The sequence below is a fragment of the Cavia porcellus genome, unplaced genomic scaffold (assembly GCF_034190915.1).
Source record: "Cavia porcellus strain 051 isolate PalLab524CR breed Dunkin Hartley unplaced genomic scaffold, mCavPor4.1 scaffold_4, whole genome shotgun sequence".
NCBI classification, from domain to species: domain Eukaryota; kingdom Metazoa; phylum Chordata; class Mammalia; order Rodentia; family Caviidae; genus Cavia; species Cavia porcellus.
The window spans coordinates 98,511,688-98,526,116 of NW_026947487.1; the positions used below are offsets into that span (position 1 = coordinate 98,511,688).

The 14,429-nt window shown below is 44.8% G+C and overlaps 1 long non-coding RNA gene across 2 annotated transcripts in view; it reads right to left on the minus strand.

Annotated features, from left to right (window-relative positions):
• Positions 1-1,039: 1,039 nt before the first annotated feature.
• LOC106028117 (uncharacterized) overlaps positions 1,040-14,429 on the minus strand; it is a 61,241-nt gene continuing 47,851 nt past the window's right edge. For both annotated transcript variants that reach the window (XR_010046998.1, XR_001201723.3), the window contains 4 exons: positions 3,931-4,047; positions 3,531-3,588; positions 3,130-3,249; positions 1,040-1,245 (listed from right to left, as the gene is read on the minus strand). This is a non-coding gene — a long non-coding RNA (uncharacterized LOC106028117). The remainder of the gene's footprint in view (positions 1,246-3,129; positions 3,250-3,530; positions 3,589-3,930; positions 4,048-14,429) is intronic.

Below are 14,429 nucleotides of genomic sequence, written 5' to 3' on the forward strand. Positions count from 1 at the left end.
AGATTTAACTGGGGCCATGTTCTATAAGGAAGGCAATTTTCTTAGAATTTACTCATTAAAACTTACAGGTACTTACAGGTAAATATTTATAAAAATAGTGGTTCCGGGAACTCTGTGATTTTTTTTTTTCTAGAGATCAAACTCAGGACCTTGCGCTTACCAGGCAAGTACTGTGCAACTGAGCTGTATCCCCAGCTCCACTCAGTAATTTCCGATCTCCAATTTTTCCCTTCTGAAGAGCGATAATGACCTTACCAGGACAGCTGTAAATATACCCTCCAAGTTAGTCTGACCCTGAATTTCTGCATGCATCAGTATTGTCCTTGATACAAATCCTGTAGCAGGATGTCTGCTCCTTGCTCTGGGGCTGTTGGATGCAGTGTTGCTTTGGGGAGCCTCCAGGGACCTCCTTGTCACTATCAAGTAAGTGACTTTGGGGAAGGCCTCATTCCTCTACGTTTCAATTCATGTTGTCTCCTTGCTATCATGGGTGGGGTTTCTGCTGTCTTCACTCTGGAGCCCCCCATGGAAACACATGGAGGAGGTGACACTTTCATGTGTGGCCCCACTAGCAGGGACTCAGGTTTGATATGAAGGTAGTGAGTTCTCCTTCACTGGAGACATCCAAGCAGAGGTCATATATCAGGAATAGCAGCAGCCTGCGACCACCACCAAACAATTAACACACTGAACCCAGAGACCCCCAAAGCCCTTCCAACTCCAGGTGTCTGGTTTCATGAATTTCAAATCTGGCTTCTTTCACTGCGCCATTAAATACACTGAAATTCTGCCCCTGCAGTGTTCTAATGCTCAGACTTGTTTTCTACAACGTGGCAAAATACAATTTACATATCTCCTAAGTGTCAGAGCCATGAGAAAGAAAAACAAATTAATCAACAAAGAATCCCTTTTCAATGCCTTTCAAGCCAGCTTGTGTCTGTCACCAAACCACAGGTGAAATGCTAATAAAATTCAGCTAGGAACAGCAGCATCATGATTTAAATATGGTCTATTGTTCCAAAGAAACATATACAAAATCTAGTGCCAAGCCTGGTCTGTTTAATGAGTATGAATTTGGTTAATAAGGGAACTATTAGATGGCAACAAAGGTCTCCTAAAAAATAAAGAGGGAGGCGTCACCATTGCATGGCAGAGGGAAGGATCCACAAGGTCGTCGGTGCACTGCCATCTTCTCTGGGAAATCTAGCAAGACGGGTGCTGCAGAAGGGGTCCCGGAAGAAGCAACTGGAAAACAAGAGTAATGAAGTCATTTCCCCTTTATAGCCTAATGTGAAGAGACAGGGCCATGGGACCTTGCTCCAGCTTTGAATAACAGGAGTGAACCACAGCTGGAGAAGCCATGTGCTAGCAAGATACACCACAGTCAGGATGAATGGAGCCCTGAAGCCTAGGACATGAGCCCTGTCACCCTCCAGTCTGCACACTGCCCTGCACGCCCTGACTGTATTATCTTTCCCAATACATGGTTTCCTCCGTTGCTTCCATTTTTTTTTTTTTTTTCCCTTTCTGCTGCTGGAGATTGAACCCAGGGCTTCGCAACATGCTAGGACACTTCCACCACTGAGCTACATCCTGAGCCCCTCATCTCCATCCATATGTTCTCTCTGTCTCTCCTGCCTCCATCCATCTCAACCTTGCTCTAAATCTAGATCCAAGGTCAGCCTCCCTGATACAGAGTAGTCAGCACTCCCCAATGGGGGCCTATAAACCTCTGCCCATCTCTATAGCACAATCCCCAGTCCACTGGGTGTTTATCTGCCTCCAGCGGTCTATTAGATTGGAAGTTCTCCAAGGGTTGTGACCAGGTCACAGATCTCATTTTGACCCCAGGATATAGCACAGAATTTACCAAGTGCCAACAAACTCTGTGGCAGAAGGTGAGGACCAAGGCTTTGCTTACTAAGCCATTGATTCCAAGTGTTTTGGCCACAACATCTCCTTAACGGTGCTCATTGGAAGGAAAATGTAAAAGGATACGACCACACCAGTGTTGCTAAAAGTTCCATAGACTGAGATATGTTTATGACCCAAAAGGCATGGCTACCTCCACAGGGATCTGAACTTGAACTTACAGTCAGACAGAACCAGATTCACCCAGGTAGCCATCTTGCTTCACGGTCTTATGCAAATCACACAACCTCTCTGAGTCTCAGTTTCCTCCATCAAGCTATAGAGATGACTAGTACTCTTGTGCAGAGTTGTTGAAATGTTGTAACAAAATAAAGTTAAGTGGAAGTGACAGAAACCAAGATTTCATGAGATGTCATGTTCTTCCCCTCTGCCGTGGTCTCAGTGTACTTGCTCTCTGCCCAATTCATCTGTTGAAACCTAATTATCAAAGTAATGGTATTGAGAGCTGGGGAGATGATTAGGTCAGGGCCAGGATCCCCATGAATCAATTAAGGCCTTTATAGAAAAAAACCCAGAAAGCTTCCCTGCTCCCACTATGGAAGGACACAGCAAGAAGACACACTCTACAAACCAGGGGGCCCTCATCAGACACCAAATCTGCTGGCACCTTGATTTTGGGCTTACCAGTCTCCAGAACCATGAAGAATAACAGTGTTGTTTATTAGCTCCTATTAGTTTATGGTGTCTTGTTATAGCAGCTAGAACAGGCTAAAACACCTTCCTTGCAGAATTTCCTGCTGTGAGATTTTAGATCACAATCTTGCCATCTGTAGAATAGGTAGGCATGCTCTCTACTTATTCCACGACTCAAGAAGCCAGTTCATGTAAAACATTAATATTTATAACAGACTTGGTTTATGCAAAGTGTCATGTAAGTGTGAAATAGTTATCCCACACTTCCTAAACAACATAGGAATTGCCATCTGTCACTTCTAACAGGATTAAGAGATTGTCATCCATTCAGAACACACTGTTAGCAAAGAAAAGTGTTGCCTATGGAAGAGGCATATCTCCCCTGTACTCTGCTTTCTGCAGTGATCCCCAAGTTTTATGTGACTCTATTGAGATGTGTTGGATAGAAACTCCTGTGATGCTATCATGTCATCTTGGAGCTGGAAGTGTAATCCTCCCTGACTGATGGGGAAACTGAGGCTTGGGGAGGTTATGCTGAGTCCTAATCCAGTGCTCTCTGCTCACCTTTGCCCAAGATGTTTCAGGAAGGACAATGTGTTGCACACAAGGTTTTGCCAGGTGTGAGCTTCACCAGAACCACAAGAAAAATAGCAAGGGCTCAGAATCAGCAGAACACGCATCCTTCTTCAGTTATCAGCAGGAGGATGGGGAGATATAGGAAGGGGGAAATGATAAAAATTAGATATAGAACTCAAAATAAAATTCATGCCACTCTGCTATAATTACATGCAATAGTGAAAAAGTACTAATGTCTGTCCACAATTTTAAATAGGTGATCACAGACTCCAAAATATAATTCTCTATGATCTCTCAAAATTAAACCCAGATGACCATACATCCCAAATTCCCAGCATGTTATCATTTTTAAAAAATTGTCCCAAAATAATGGTTAATCATGTACTCACAGTTCACTTTTAAAAATGACATCTGGGTGAAGATGATTATCCCACAGCCTTGCTATAGCTACAAATGAGAAACACAGAGAGGCTTTATAAGTGTCTTGATTAAATCACAATCTCTGGACATGAGGTGCAGCCACTGGTATTTTTATTTTTAAAGCTTTCTCCAGTGAGTTTAATGTACAACCAACATTCAAGGTCACTGTCCTAAAGAAGGAAATACTTGCTGATGAACAAAGGTGAGTCAAAACTATGCACAGGATTGCCAGGGGGGCCCCCCGACTAACTCTGAGCTACCCTGTGTTCAGGACTATGGAAGCAGCACAAGGGGATGCTTTAAGCTGGTCTGGGAAACTCCATCCATGGCCTGCTGTCCCTACTGGTCATTCTGTTTGTCTGAACTCACCTGCCCACTCAGGGAAGGATTTGAGGCTCTGTGGCAGGCCCCAGGCCAGCAGTGAGTAGGTCATTAGTGTTCATCTCGCTCCCAGAGAGTAGCAGTGAGAAAAGTCTTCTGTTTCACCTTGAAACAAGGAAGAAGAGCCCAGAGAGACAGATTTTCTACACATTGCAGAGAGGCTCTGCCAGAGAATCCCATCGAGGCGCAGGGAGCCAGGTCCCTGGCACAGATCGGCCCCAGAGCCCAGGGTGCAAACATATCCTTTGCATAGCTTTGAACAGATTGTCTCCAAATGCTGCCTCTCTCTCCTCATTAGTGCTGCAAAGTAAGGCTCTGGCCTCTCCCTGCACACCAGGGAGGTTCCTGGGAAGAGAAGGGCCTGCCATGTCCTTGTCCCCACCACCAAGAGCAGAGCCTGTCCCCAGACAGCTCCCTGGGTTTTGAATCAGTTTCACAGCTCTCTCACCCTGACTGAAAAGCATTTCCAAGAGAAGTAAGTGGAGATTTGAGACAGGTCTCTTTCTATTTTGAGGGGCACAAATGTCATTATAGCTGGACCTAAAGGAGGCTGACAGTTCCCTAATACATTACACCTATCACTGCATTTCAAGGCTGTGTTCCTGAAAATGTCTTTGGTGAGGTATTAGAAAACTTATTCCATAAAACACTATTTGGGAAACTTCAAAATATGGAAAAACCTTGTCATTTTTGGATTTAACAATCACGGTTTTGGCTCATGAATAAATAATAAAAATATTGCCAAGCTCCTCTCTGTAAAATGATAACCATTTACCACCAACAATACACACACACACACACACACACATCCCTCACTCTTGGCATTTTCAAACCTCCTGATCTTTGCTGACCTGAAAAACAGAAAGGATTATTTCCACGCATTTTCAATTTGCATTTTTATCAGTAAGGCTGAGCAACTTTTCATAAATTTAAGAAGTTGCTTTGCTCCCTTTTCTGTAGGTTCTATATCCTTTGCCCAATTTTCTTATTGATTTGTAGAAGCTTTTAATATATTAAAGAAAACAGACCTTTCTCTGTGATACAACATGCAAATGTATTTCCAGTTTGATGTTTTGTCTTTTGATTTTATTCATGGTGCATTTAGCTAAGACTGTTTTAAAGTAATTGGACATATTAAAATTTTCTTTTATGGTTTCTAGGTTTTGTACCACACTTTACAAACTCTCAAAAGGAAAACATTTTTCATTGTTTCTTTCATGTGAGATCTTAAAGAAGCTGGGCCAGGCAAAATCATTCAAGAGAAAAATACTCAAAGAAAACCATAACTTAACTTGTCGCTCTTCCTGTGTGTGAAAACCGGGTACCCCAGGAGAGAATTGAAAGAGCAAATTACCTAAAAGAACCACCACAGTGCTCTCCACCTGAGGGACTATGTCTCACAAGATGCCATAATCCCAAAATCCCAGCTCCAATGTAATTAAGTGCCTCTGCTTGTCATGGTCTCATTTATTTCTGAGCCATTCTACCAATCTTTGTAAAACCAAAGATTGGTGCCTCTGTCCTATCCAACCAGCAGCTTCCATGTCAGCTGGAGTCTCCCAGATAACTTCAGTGATAATTGCATAAACCACGTGAGATTGAATCAATATAGAGTATATCAGGAAAAGGCTCTAGGGAGCTCAATGAACTTGCTCTTAAGGATGTTAGATGCACTCATCTGTTCCCAGGGACCCCATTGTTCTTCTGTGCCCACCAAATCTTGCCTCACTAATCCCCACTGCGCTGATACTATCCCTTCAATAGGACTGCTTTTGCCTGCCTCAGCCTCCTTTTTGTGCACAACTGGAAAGGGACACACAAGGGAGCAGATGGGTATGAATCTGGTGGTGGCAACTGAACTCAGAGCCTCCCTTGAGCATCTGACCTGAGGTTCACAGGAACTCATGCCTGGCTCTGATCCTATCACTGGCACCTGTTTCCCTTTGCAGTTCCCCAAGGCCTCTGAACTCCTTCTTGGACCCCAAACGTGCTGGTGACTGGGCATTGCGAACCTGTCACACATCCTGCAAAGAAGTCTGCTCCCTTTTCCAGTCTTCTTCACTCAGCCACGGGGGCCTTTCCTTGCTTCCCTGACCTCCTCCTCTCAAAAATCCCTGACCACTCCTGAAGTTCTCTTGGGGTTTAGAAACAGTGCCAAAACTCAGTTTTCTGTTGAAGATAGCATACTTCCTAACTGGTAGTGCACAGAGAGGATCAGTTATTTGTGTAGGAGGAAGTTCAACCTCAGAGAAGAGGGTGAGACTCACCCAAGGTCAACAGCTAGTTGGCTGCCAAGCCAAAATTCGAGTCCATGCTTGTTGACTCCCTGCCCAGTGCTCCCCTCCAACCCTCTGTGGCTCCCAGACCAACTGTCTCTCACTTCCTTGGGGGAATCTCCTGGTGAGAACTCTACTTTTTAATCCTATCTGTGCTGAAAAGAGAACAGGTTGACTTTGTAATGTCATCAGATATTAAGTTTGATTTTCTCAGCTACTGACATCCAAATTGCCAGAGAGCTCGAATACCCCAATGGGGCCTGTTGGCTGTGCTAATAGACTCTGGGTTTGCAGCGGGGGAGGAGGGGCAGCCCCTCTCAGCTGCAGGAGGACAGTGTGGAGGTGGGGGCTGCAGAGGTTGGTGCCCAACCACAAGGAAGCCAGGGACAGGGGAAAAGCTGATAAAGACAGATGGGGGTAAGGGTCTTCCATTAAAATTTTAAACTGCGAGCTCTCCATGACCATACATACTTGAAATGCCATCCCTGGGCAATGGGAGCAGAGAGGCTGTTAAGGTTATTGTGTGAAGTTGCCAAAAATTGAAGACATAATGCATCACTTGTCCTCTGGAAATTTTTTGAAAGGAAAGTTCTGTGTGACAAGAAACACACTGTGCAAATAGAGGCAGGGAAAAAAGGCAGTGCTCTTCCCAGGCTTCCTGAGAGTAACACTGGTTCTCATCTTGATTTGAGAGGGTACAGGGAGATGCATCTCTGCAGATAGAAAGGTGTCCCAAGGACTAGGATGTAGCTCAGTGGTAGAGCACATGTTTAACAGATGAAAGGCTCTTCCTTGCTCAGTCTTTGAAGACTGAACATGGGCTCTGGAGTTAGAAACACCTGGCTTTTGCCTCTGAATTCATGCATTTTTCCCATTAAGCAGTTCTATTAGCTTCTCTGAATTTTGACTGCCCCATCTGTAAAATGAGACAAATAATGCTGTCCTCCATAGAAGACTCCATAGACTACGCCTAGAGCACCTGCGATATGCCTGACCTGAACTAGAAGGTGAGGAGCTCTTCTTTAAAGCTCAAAATGGACTTTGTGGTTTACTTCCTCCAGTGCCTTAATTTTTCAAGTGGAGAAACTGAGGCCCAGGTGGAGGAGTTACTTATCCATAGTCCTCAGCAGAATCAAATTCAAGTCTTCACCTTCTGTGGAAATGACCTTCTCCCACATCAAGAAATACCTCCTCTCAGGAATTTCCTGCTTCCTCCTCCCCACAAGCTCAGCATCTCCAGATGTTCAGTGTGAGGCTTGCAAGGAAAGGGGTGTCGGGTGGATGTGGTGCTAGGGATCTCCACTTCCCAGGCCAGCCTGACATCTAAACCCAAGAAGTAAGAAATCCCTGTGTGACCTCCCCGAGGAGTCAGACCAGGGTGGGCAGGTGTAGTCCGGAAAGAGAAAGGAGGGCAGCGAAAGTCTCAGAGCCCTGGTGAAAATCACAGCATCAGGGCAAGAGACAGGAACTTTGTTTGACAGTTTTTAAATAATTGCAGTTGGAGAGAAACCATGAGCAGCTCTGGCTGATGTGTGAAGCCAGGAAGGACACGAAGAGCACTGTGACATGTGCAGTCCTAGGACAATCCTACGGACAAACTCTACTCCTGAGTGATGAGGCGGAGCCTCAGCTGCCTGCCAATCCTGGGATGATAGTGTGGAGCTGCAGTGAAGTCCTCCTGCTTCATTTCTCCTGACATCCATCTGGATGAAAAGTTTCTGGTCTTCAAATTGCCAAATGCAAGTAGAATTTATATAGCTATTTTCATATACTTTTGCTGAGATCTGGGATAGTTTCTGCAATTAAAACATTTTCTCTTCTAAGAAACTAGGACTTGAGGTGAAATCATGCACTCTCCATGTAGATAACTTTGATTTTATCGCTGCACAACCCTGAATCACCTACTGGACTCCTCCAGAGAGGATAATTAGCCTCAAGGAATGTACATTCCAACTGGAAGGCAGAGATGAGATCTGGAAGAGATGCGATCTGAGTATGAAGAGATGGTACCAATAAAATCATAGCGTGAGGAAAAACACAGATTACCCAGGGAGGATTCCATCTGATTTTCCAGTATGACAAATAGAGAACCAGTATATTCAAGGTCACACAGCTGGCTTGCTCTGTGTGATGGACTAGGAGGAACTCTCCTCCTGGCCAGCATCCTAAGTGCTGACTGCTACGCTCAGCTTCTTCTTATGGATAACTGGAAAGACCCAAGGAGGTTTTGTGCACCTTCCTGTGCAGACAAGACTCTCCACCTGGGCCAGCCCAACCTCTCAATCAGAAGCACTAGAGCCTGTCTGGGATTAATCTTGTCATTTCTGGTGAACAAAACACTAAACCAATCATTCTCTCTCTCCTGGGCTTCATTTATGCAACTGAACACCTAAAGTTTGCTGCCAGACTCCAGTATGTATGGTACGGTAAGAGCTCCTGTCTGTGGGAGATGGACCAGGACAAGACCCAATCCGAAGCATGCGCTGGGATTCCAACACTGCTGCTTGCATCAGGGGTCACTCATCTGTAACACAATGTTATCAAGTTCTCATTCTACAGCTAGAAGAACTGGAGCCCAGAGAGACCAAATAGCTTCCCCAAGACCAGCAATTGACAAAGGGAGGACCCACAATGAGTCTCAGCATCACTCTCCCCAATGCCTGCCTGCCCTAAGCAAATTCCTAATCTAATCCTCTCCCTGTGATTTCCCATCCATTCATTGCTAGGCTTCCCATGTGAACCTCATTTCCTAGTTAAGGTAACTAATCAGAGTGACTCACTCAAGAACAGGAAGCTGATATCAGCTACAATTGTGGTCATGACCCATCAGTGGGACCCTGAGACCTTGTTTAGGAGAAATCTGCCACTTTCAATGTCATCTCATGTGGTGACTTACTTCTAGTCAGGGTAGGGACCTGTAAGTGTCAGTGAAAGATTGAAGCCAGAGGTGAGTACAAGATCTAAGAAGCTGACAGAAGAAAAGAAGGATTTGGGGTCCTTAGTTGTCAGCTACCTAGAGTTTGCAGCAGCCATAAAATTAAGTAACAGAAGTTTGATTGGCACACAGGGCAAGATTAAAAGATTCCAAAGGACATTCAGTAAGTATTACTACCTTGTCCCAGACGTGGTGTAACCCAGTCTCGCCACATTTATTAAATAGCTGCATAAAGAACTCTGTGGCCTGGTTTTGCCCTTCTGCTTGAAAAAGATTTGAGAGGAGGACTAACACTCCTGAGTCACCTTATACATTCACAAATCACAGTGCCAACTGTCTGGATAAACACAGATGTTCTTGTGATTTGGCTTCCTGGCTCTTACTTTGACCTGCAACTGACAGAATGACTCCAGCCTCATAGACACTGACCGTGATGATATCTATTAGCAGTTACAATAAAAAATAAATCTTACATCTGGGATCAAAATTTAGGGGTGAACATGGAAGGCCCTTCTGGCACACTGCATCCTTGAACATACAAAGAATACCCCTCAACCATGAGGGGCAAGGGAAGGTGTTCCCACACAGACATTAATGCCCGGTTCCCTGGCCCTTTCTCTGGTAGGTGACTTCAGTAACCTCCACCAAACTCTGCCAAAGGGCAGAGATCATGCTAAAGTGGCCACACAGCAAGCTGAAATCTTCCAGAAAAGGCTGTCTGCCAGGGGACTCTGATGATTTGTAATCAAATTGTGTTTCATTAAAGAGAAAGTGTCCAGAGGTTTCCTGTTGGCTGCATCCTTGCAAATTAAAGATAATGGAGTTAACAGAGAACAATTGTAAGTCAGAAAAAACAGGTGAGGTAAATCCAAAGAAACTTTATCTCTGGATGCACAGATGTGGCATGTGGGTCCTGCTCAGTGGGAGGGGAGCTGGTTCCACCTTTGCCCTGAAAGCCAGGGGGGTCATGTTAGAACAGCCTGTGGCCCCCTAGCTCTGTTGGGCCCCTCTCTGGCTCTGACTCCCATCTTTAAAAATAGCAAGATTTGTCTGATGACCCACTGTCCCAGTTTGCCCTCTAGGAATGGTAGGTTTCCAAGAACACAAACTTCTCGTCTTGGAAAATGGGGATAAATCAGTCGCCTTGAGGTTATTGTGTTGACATTCTATGATCCGATTTTCTTTGGAATTACTAGGTTACCAGTATCCGTGAGCCTGTAGTAAATGTGCCATGAGTCTAGTAGATTTTTCAGCCACCATAAAGGAGCTGAATAAAGGTTGCCCCTGCCCTGCTTCCTGTTCTTTCTGAGATTTGCGAGTTCTGTGCAGGGAAAGGATCCGAAAGTGTGCACACCCACTGACCTCTCCACAATTCCAGAGGTCAGCGAAGTTCTGTCTTCCAGGTGAAGAAATCAGAGCCCAAAGCAGCTGGGATTCTTCTTGAAGCGAAGGCTCCACCCCACCTACCTCTGTCTACTCCAAGCCCACTCACTGACTCTCAGGCTGTGTGTCCCCCATATCCCGGAGTGGCCTGTGTCTGATGCAGCTGTATTCCCTTTGCCTTGGGTTACTAGCTCACAATTTGATCCTTTGGTTCAGCACCCCACTTCCTAAATACCCATTCTCCCCTGGGAACCGAGCTACTCATACAAGTTGGGGAGGGGGCAGTCAGCATCTCGAAATCTGATATCCAGGTGTTGGTTCCACGTCATGACGGACATACAGGTTCAGAGGAAAGGAAGAATCCAGGAGCACAGAGAGGTAGGGGGAAAGTCAGGCTGCCCCAACCTGCAGAGTCAGTGGGCTCTGTGGAGCAGAAGCCCCTGAAGCAAGGCATCCTCTGAGGCCCAATCTGGGCCAGAGAAACCCAGAATGCCAGCCAAAGGGGACGGAAACCCAGGAGAAAATGGGACCCAGGAGAAGGCAGCAGATTGTGATTTTTAATTTATTTTTTCTTGCCGTGAGACAAAAATTAATTTGAGTTGGGAAAAAAAATGTAACTTTTTACTTGACTTTTGAAAGTAAAATTCTGCAACTCTTTTTCCACTTAACAGAACATTTCCTCCACTTCTAAGGCGTAATGTTAATATTCGCCAAGGATGGGGAATTCCCTTGGCTCGGTTCACATATCACTGAACTGATTTTTTTTTCCCCTAATTTCCTAGTAATACTGGCTGAGTTATGCTAACAGGAGAGTTAACAGCTAATTTTGCTGCAGGGAAGATAATAACAGGAAATGATCTTTAATAATGAATTAAATAGATTTCTTGGATCCTGATTCCTTTTATTAGATAAGGTCAGTGGCATTTTAAATGAGCAAATCTATCCTAAGACAGCAACAAGATACACAGAAAATTGTCAAGCTGATTCACAGGATAAGGGGTAGGCTCTAAAAATCACACTGCAGATGGTGGGGGTCTGATGAGGTGGCAGAGTCATGGACTTCAGACTCAAACCCAGACGCTGACCCATGCTGGCTGTGTGACCTTGAGCACAACCTCGCCTTTCTAAAGCTATCTCCTGAGTCATTCCTGGGAGATAATTCCTGCTCCTGCTCCGTGAGGTTTTCTGAGCTGTCGTATCTGCCCCCTGCACTATGTAGCAGATGTGGTATGCGAAACATTTTCATGTGTCTTGTGTCACTCTGCCTTCTAAATAACTCTTCTTAAAACAGCCCAAGACTGGATTAACCCTATTTCAAGACAAGGAAGGTCAAACACTTCCAAACTATACACTTAGCAAGAAGGAAGGTTAGGACCCCAGGGCTGGTCTTTTAACTCCAGTCTAGCTCATCTGTATCATCTTTGTTCTTTGAAGTAGTCATCTCTACTTACTTTTTTTTTGAACACATAGATGCTTTTGTAAAAAGTTTTTGAAGATATATTCCCAACCTATATATCAATATTAACTGATTAGTCATGTACATGTTCCACTCTATTCATAGCATACATGGATGTGTAACATGCACACGCCTCTGTGTATTCTAACACACCCCAAATAAAGAAATAGATGCAACTGAAGACAAACTGAAGGCCCAGTGCTTCCTGGCAGGAAGAGAGAGCTGTAGATAAATACAGGGGTGGGAAGAGACGGTGAATGATCCTGTAAATGAACATCACCTTTGAGCTGTGAAGCTAACCCTGCCTCCTTTCATGACAAGTGAAACACAGGCTGGAGAAGTTAAGAGTCTGTTCAAAACCATTTGGAACTCACCCCTCCAGACCCGCTTCCTGGTTCACTTTTAAGCTCACTAAAGATTCTTGAGTGAGGGCAGGGCAAAACAGCCTGCCTTGCATTGCTAGCCCTGGAAACTTACACAGGCAGGAGCTTCAGCCCATGGCTGAAGCTGGCTGTTCCATGCCCCCATAGCCAAAGCCCACGTGTGGAGATTCCAGTTCCCAGAAGTTTTAGAGCGGGGGCTGTAATTACAGCATTTTAAAGCAAACAAACACACACCCGAGTGGGAGGCCTGCATATTTATTTGACTAATTAGAGAAAATTCACTGAGAAGATGTACAATGTCAGCCTTTTTTTTTTCTTTAGCAATACTAATTGACATTTTCTTTTGACATTTTATTAGTAGCTCATCTTTATTTTTATTGTGCTCTCAATAAAGCACTAAGGTAAAGCATGGCACTGTCTGGCAATAAACCAGTGTGAATCACACATAAAGAGCAGTGTCTCAGGAAGCCGGAGAGGCAGAGCGCCAGTTATCAGCAGGACGCAGGGAGGGAGGGGCATGGCAAGCACATTTACTGTTCACAGTAGACTCTCCTGTTTGCTGCCTGGCTGCTGAGTGCTCTGGTTCTGTCCAACCCAGCTCCCAAAGAGGCCGTGGTCAGTCCAGGCTGATACGGCATCCCAGAGCCCACGAAGGACACATAAGTGGGACATCCCAGCCCCTTGTGCTGCTTCCTCATGCCTGCTCTTCTACCTGAGAAAGAGCAGAGAAACTGAGAAAACCCAGAAACTGTGCTCTCAACTGCATACAGTTAATGTGGGCTTTCTGCGATCTGTCACTGCTCAGCACAATGCAGCTGGAAGAGCAACTTAGATTCTAACAGATGTGGGTCCATTCATCTCTCTGAGTCTCTGTTTTTATACTGACAAATATCTACCTTTTAGAGTTGCACTAATAATTAAATCAGGAAATTGCACAAAGCACCAAACACAATGCCTGATGCATTCATGGGTCCCAAGAAGATATGCTGAGGGCAGACACAATTAATGTGGCTTCAGGGACCTAAGAGTAGGACATAGTAGGTACAAAATAAATGTCCTTACGAGTCATTTTAAAAACTCTTTGTTAGTATTTGAGAAGGCAGGCAGAATCACAGACTACAGCATTACAAGGCTGTCTCCAACAGCGTCGGCAGTGGGGAGCCACTGAGGTCCTTGAGCAGAGGAGGGTGATAACAAGAGCTGTACTATAGGCAAAAAACCACGCCACTGTCCTCTAAAGAATATAGCATAGCAACTATTTACATTGCATTTGCATGATATTAAGTGCTATAGATAATCTAGAGATCATTTAAATTATGCAGGAGAATGTGCGTAAGTTATATGCAAATACTGTGCCATTTTTTAGAAGATATTTAAACATCTTTGGGTCTGGCATCCAGCAGAGGAACTGGAACCCATCATCCACAGATATTGGGGATAATAATATTAGGTTAAATGAAACATATTATTAAGATAAAAGCTACCAATTTTCTTATCTTCTAAATGTAGCTACTGCGAAACTTAAAATCGTATATGTATCTCACACTGTGTTTCTATTGGACAGCACCTTCCCAAGTGAATGCTGGACACATGGGGCAGATAGAGACTGGAGGCAGAAGTAACATCTGGGCCATTTCATCCCAGCCAAACTGATGCTATCCTCTCAGCCCAGCCCTGGCTCCTCTGCTGCCAGTTCACTGAGTAATTAAAATGCCTTGAAGCAGAGAGCCGGCTCCTGAGTGTGCTTGATGATGCTCAGAGAGTTTTGCAAAGTCGTTTCAGCAGGAGACATCCAGGCAGTGTTCGCAAACACCCGTGTCATCCAGGGCAGAGACAGGGCCAAGGTGCCTGGCTTTCGGCCCTGTCATCCGGTGGCCACAGCTCACACATGCCCGGCAGCAGCTATTTCACAAGGTAAATTAAAAAGCAACCAGCGTCTTCTTCTCCAACTGGCAGCAAATGGATTGTTTTTCTATGTCTATTTCCCTTGTGGAGAGCTCTATAAAGCCTGTGGAATTTATCCCAACAGATTCCAGGCGTGATACTTCTAGGGA